This window comes from Phyllobates terribilis, unplaced genomic scaffold, assembly GCF_046119375.1.
Source record: "Phyllobates terribilis strain yellow unplaced genomic scaffold, ASM4611937v1 Scaffold_7__3_contigs__length_470593459, whole genome shotgun sequence".
NCBI lineage: Eukaryota > Metazoa > Chordata > Amphibia > Anura > Dendrobatidae > Phyllobates > Phyllobates terribilis.
In genome coordinates this window covers 322,719,216-322,725,851 of record NW_027362767.1, presented here as the reverse complement: position 1 = coordinate 322,725,851, position 6,636 = coordinate 322,719,216, and positions in this window count along the sequence as shown.

Here is a 6,636-nt window from a genome sequence, read left to right as displayed (position 1 = left end):
CTCTTTTCAGGGCATGAGCATTTTTGGCATTTTTTTTATTTCTTGCTTCCTATGGTGCATTTTGCCATTTTAGCCTATTACTGAGAGAATTGTTGTGACACCAAATTCGAGAAGCAGGAGCAGGGATCAGGGTAGTGAGAGAGTATACTGCAATGGACTAAAATGTGTTACTTAAAGGGAGGACTACGGAATAGTGCAGATTTGGAGTATAGTAGTTGTCCATGAGATCCAATCCTTGTATGCCATGGGCAAGTTCTTCACTTTTCCCCTGTACAATTTTTAATAAATCTCCCGTCAATCACTTTTTAGGTATCTGTTGATATGTGTTAGTGATGCCTCCATGTTGTCTGTGCAGTTTGCATCTTTTACCTTTGTTCTTCTGGTTTCTGTATATTATCTCTGTTTGTTAAAATAGCATCTCTTTTTGTTGTATTTTAATTTGTTGTGTTTTCTGATGGATCAAATATAATTTTGAGATCAGAGGAATGGAGAAGAAGCAAATTGTAAACTCGCCTCATTTCTCACTGTCTGAGGTTTTCTACCAATCTTAAAACATGAGAATAACCTTTTAAATTACAGCATTGTTTCTTTTCCTGATGGATAAGTTTTCTGAACAAAGAAGGCACGGGCAATAAAAGGTAAAAGACGGGCTGCAGGAAGGTGATGAAGATGGTTATGCTTACCTTGTGCGATTGCTTTTCAAAGAAAGCAGCCATGATTTTCAAATTCTTGAAGTTAATTTTAAATACATTAACAAAGAGAAGAAATCCCCAAATTCCTGTGTTCTATTTGTGATTCTCTCATTTGCTGATTTATCCACGCAGCTATTTGGATGAACACAAGAATGGATTCACTTGCTGCACATTTTGTCTCATTCATTTGAATATAAGGTGCAGAAGTCCATGTCCTTGCTGTCAAAATATTCAAATAAATGTTAAAATAGATGAGACGTTCTGTTGCATAAATTTCTGCAACAAAATCTACATAGTATGAAAAAAAGTGGACTGCAGACAAATATTTTGTAGAATAATCTTTCCCTTCATCCCTTCATTGTCCATAGCTTATTATAGCATATAGTAATTACCAGAATGTACTGCATACAGTTAAAGATCAATAAATGTGTATTGGAGACACAAAACTGGAATACATGTTCAGTTCCCTGTTTGACATCTTTTAGGTCTCATTCTGATTGCCATTTGTTTTTATACGTAATTTTTTTTAATGATCGATTTTTACCAGTGTGCTGGATCAGGTTTTCACCAGTGCTTGAATAACGTTTCCGTTTTTGCCATCAATGTTTCTTTTTTGTCAAAATATAATTTGCAAAACGCATGACATAGCACTTAAAGGGTTTGTCTCATTAACAAAGTGTATTTTAATTAATAGATCTTGGATTAATAATAATTTCCACAATTGGATGTATTACACTGTAATTTAAAAGGGGCTCTAGTGAAAACTCAAATGGGCGCTTAGTTACGTCCATCCATGCTCTCCCCACTCCGTTGTGCAGTGGGTCCATGATCCACAAGCGTGACAGTGTTTAATAAAAGTTATGTTTTATTGAGATAGAGAGAAATCCTTTTTATGCCTTTTGGTATTTGCTTATTTTAAATCTAGATCAATAAGTATCACCAGAATTTCAGGTCCAAATCTGCAGTGTGTGAATATATTTTAAGTCATACCATAGTCCATAAGGCAATCCTTAATAACATGCAGGATTATTATTTTTATTTATCCTAATATATATGATCTCAATCAATTGTTCTTTCTTAGATGTACTTTAATAGACTATTTCACTTAAAGAAATGTCAAATATTGTTGTCAATATCAAGCTGTCCATCAAGCTCTCAAGGATCTCCCTATTGGCTATAGGTAGAGGCCTGTCAATAAAGTGGATTTGGACAGAGCGAAGTCGATGGAGACCAGCCAAGATAACTGTTCTCCCTCGCTATATTATTATGTTAGGTCATAAATATGAGATTGGTGGGGTCCGACATCTGAAAACCACCATGGTCAACTGACATCTGCTTCGGCAGCAGCTGGATGCAGGAAATGTATGGAGCATAACACTGCAGCTCTGTACTTTGTTTAGTGACTGCTGTTGAGCACTGCAGTGTATCTTTCATTCAAGAGAACAGGTCATCTGATATTGATGACGTATTCATAGATCATGAGTTATTCAGTCCCAGACAACCCCTTTAAGACAGACTTTTTGTACATCACTAGATACTTTTAGAAAGTATCTAGAAAAATAATTGTGAATGTTTGTAGAACTGATCATATTTAAAGTTCAGGGTGTCCTTTTCCTTTGTTACTTAAAGTTCAGGGTTTCCTTTTCCTTTGTTACTTAAAGTAGTCTAAAAGTCAGCCAACTAATGTAAACTTTGACTGCACATTATAAAATATATGCCAAATGTATTATCCAGTGTTAACTCCTGTGATAAATTTGGTGCATTTTTTTACTTTCTAGTCTAAGTTTATACAGCCTGTTACACATGACCAGTAAATATGCCCAATATCTCGGACATAATCCAAATTAAGCATAAGGCTGCATTTACATGTTTGCAGTTCCTTTTGTGACATGCACAAGTAGTGCTGTTGCTTCAAAAGCATCCAGCAACTGTTATAAATAACACAAGCACAGGAGACAGGAAGTGTTGTGCTCCAGAAGCATCCAGCAACTAGAGGGGTTACCACAGTCACAGGAGACAGGGAGTGTTTTAGCAGAGCCCCAGGGGGATTGTGGGGAACTTGTTATTGTAGTCTGGCTGAAGCCGAAGAAAAAGATGGTGTGTTATCTGTATCTGACAGAAGGCAACTGAACAGGATTCAGATCAGGAGAGAAACTAAACACAGGTCAGATAAACTCCCTGAACTAACAGCGCAAAGTATTATCGGGCAGGAAGATAAGGACTGGGATGAATTGTATCACAGGGATCATCTCCCTCGTCAAACCCTCCCCCCCTTCATTTCCATGCAGGATAAAGAATGCTGTGTACTATTGTGTCCTTGTGAAGGAAAAGCCCGTGCTTGTGTATGCATAGAAGTGTGCTGCTAAGAGATCTAATCTATGCTGAATTATGCTACTGAAGAGACTGCAATACTGTGCCTTGTGAAGAAACTACTGAATTGTTACTGGACCCTGCTCAAGAAACTTAGACTGTACTGTAATGAAGACTGTTGCTGTAATATCCCTGAATTGCATTGGCCATGCTTCAGATTAAATTTCACTGTTAAACTGTTGAAAAAGACTCTTGTCAGATGTGTCTGGTCAGCAACTGAATCTATTGCGTGTCTGAGAGAAGCTGCAGCCTATGGTCGCCCTGAGTAACGGTTCCCCCAGGATTCCAACGAATTCATGAAACCCATCTCGCCCTATCTGAACCTAGCGGTGTGCGTGTAACGCTTTCTTTTCCACAACTGTGGTAAAAACACAACATGACCACAATGCCTGAAAGCAACCTTAGATTGCCTAGGAATGGTAAACAGCTCTGGCAACCCAGCTCTGCACTTGGAGCATTGTTATTATGACATGCAGCTTGGGCAGCACAGCTTTGCACTTGGAGCATTGTTATTGTTTCATGCAGCTTGGGCAGCACAGCTCCAGCTTGCTAGGATCACAAGCTCCCTAATATGAACTAGAAAATAAGCTGTTGAAGCCACCTCTGCTCCAGCGCTGCCTCTCTGTTGCTCTCCATTGGTCTTTGTTTAGAGGGCTGCGGCAGTGATATCACTAAATCATAGAATGTTAAAGTTGGAGGGGACCTCCAGGGTCGTCTGGTCCAACCCCCTGCTCAATGCCGGATTCACTAAACCATCTATCGGTCGCCTGCCAGATACCTCAGCATGTCCGCTGAACCAGATGATTGCTGCTGCATGCCTGATAACAAAGTCCAGCTGGGAGCATCAGAGTGGTAGCTCTGGAATTTTGGAATTTTAAACCAGATCCAGCCTATGGTCAATTTTTCAATGAAACTGCACAATCACCTTTCTGTCACAGAGGTGCATACTGTTTGTCGCATTAAGAACTTCACCCCTAACTTTATTGTGTTAAGTTTTGATTCAGTTTTTAGGCTCACAATTTCATTCTGAATAATTACATTATTTACCTCTATAAATAGGCAAGAGCTAAGAGCCCTGAATACTATGAGCTCCAAGTGGTGGTTCCGGAATGCCTCTTAGACACTGCTGGCCCCACTCTCACCAAGGGCCACATAATGGTTGCGTGCCCTGCTTCTATGGTAGGTACATCACTGGATTGTAGTGATTAGACAGATTCTTGGAAAAAGATATTAACATAAATACATAATAAAATTATTTTTAGAAAAAGTGAGCACCATTTGGTGATTGCTTCTCATAAAACTGAGAAATTTCTTTGAACGTATTTGTTAGATTTTTCTCTCATCCATGGAGGGAACAGTGGGGAGCACCATTAGTGAATATGCGAGAAGAACATAAGGTCATACACAGATTTCACCTTGTAATCTAAGACGCATTTGCTGATAAAAGTAACCTATATTTTATGCTGCTGGTTAGACAAATAGACAGCATCGGATTTCACAGCCACAGTTGGGCTTTTATAGAAAAAAATGATCACATATATTCCTAGAAAGCAAAAGAGAAAAATGCTGACAAATTATAAACGCATAATAATGCAAATCAATGTCATTTTATATTGTAAATTAAACCAATTCAAAAAGCCAAAGACATCTTTAAACTAAATTTATAGTAAGCACCTGTTCACACCTATGTCTTGTATTGGATGTGCCGTCAGTTTTTTCTGTTTAAATTTATTTATTGTTAATTTAGTTATATAAATTGAAAAAGACACATGGCCATCATGTTCAACCTTTTATGGATTGATTAACAGGGGCGTAATGTCTAGGAAGGACAGGCGGGGCATGTGCCATCTTACCTCCTGCAGAGGTCCGAGATGGAATTTGGTTGTTCTCCGAGCTGATTGTTAAACTGACTTGGCAAACGGGTAAAATGCCAGCTCCCTGCTGTACATTGTACTCCTGTCTTTCAGTAGCGAATACAATTGTGCACACCAGCACTTCTGAGGTCAAGGTGACGAACAGAAGCCTAATGAGGTCATCTGATCACGCTGCTGACGTCACTCTTGTGCCACAGACTTGTAAAAAAAACATTGGGAATGTAAGTGATCCAATAGACCTCATGTTACAGAGGGGGTTTATTAGGGGGAAATAGTGTGAGGGGAAAGTTTGGGGGAGGGGAGAATGAAAGGGGGCACAGTATAAAGACTGGGCAGAGTATGGTGGAGAGTATAGAGACAGGGCAACATGGGGGGACAGTGTTAGGGGACTGTGTGGGGGAAAAGGTGTGAGAAGGGGGCACAGTATAGAGACTAGGCAGTATAAGGTGGACAGAGTGTGAGGGGACAGTATGGGGCTCAGTATAGAGATTAGGCAGCATGAGGGGATAGTATAAGGGCACAGGATTTGAGAAAGTATGCAGAGGGTGAAAAATGCAAGGGGTACAGTATAGAAAGATTGGACATTATGGGGAGACACAGTGTGAGGGGACAGTGTGAAGCGGGGACCCAATATGTAATGGGTGCAGTGTGGAGGTGAGACTGAAAATGTGGACAGTGTGGTGGTTATAGCTATTGAGGACGGACAGTGTGGTGGTTATAATTCATAAGGGGGAAGGTGTAGAGACAATATTCTACAGGAGATGTGGGGGTCATATTTTGTGCAAGAAGTACAGTAAGGTGCAAGTATTTATTATGGAACACAGCACAGGGCATATATTTTTACTCAGGGACATTATAATTACACTATTTTTTTTAAGGGCACTGAGTGGGATATGTTGCAGAATACTGGAGAAGATAGAAGTATGCCGAGATGAGTTGTTGATGCAAAAAGTCTTTATGGCGCCTGGACAAAATGTAGAAGAAATTAAAGAGATTGACTCCAGTCAGAGAAGATGTCATCAATAAGGTACCTGGGTGTAAATGTTTATTTGTGATACTGACTATGTCAGTAGTTTGGTCCTTGTATGGTCCACAGTCTGATAATGGCTGTTCAAAACAACTTCCAGTATTTCCTTATAATTTTTAAAGACAAACTGGGAGTTGTAGGTTCATGCAATACAATTGTATATGGGGCTGATCTGACATTGTATTTGATTGCTGTACTAAGCTTGGTGATACGTTCATTCACTGATGGTGGTTCTGATGCTGTATTTTTGTACTGATGGTGGTTCTGGTGATGTATTCATGTACTGATGATGGTTCTCGTGATGTATATATGTAATGCTAATGGTTCTGGTCATGTATTCATGCACTGATGTTGGTTCTGGTAATACATTCATATACTGATGGTGGTTTTGGTGATGTATTCATGTATTGATGATGGTTTTCATTCTATATTTATATTCTGATTGTGGTTCTGGTACTGTGTTCATGTACTGATGGTGGTTCTGATCATGTATTTCTGTATTGATGGTGGTTTAAATGCGGTATTCCTGTATAGTTAGGTTTGGATTAAAGCACTGTATCATGCCAAATCCTAACAGTGTGTAATAAACTTACTGTCAGGATTTGGCTCTGCTTGCAAACTCCAGTGGTCATGACATGACTACTCGTGCAATTTTCATAATTATAGGCATATA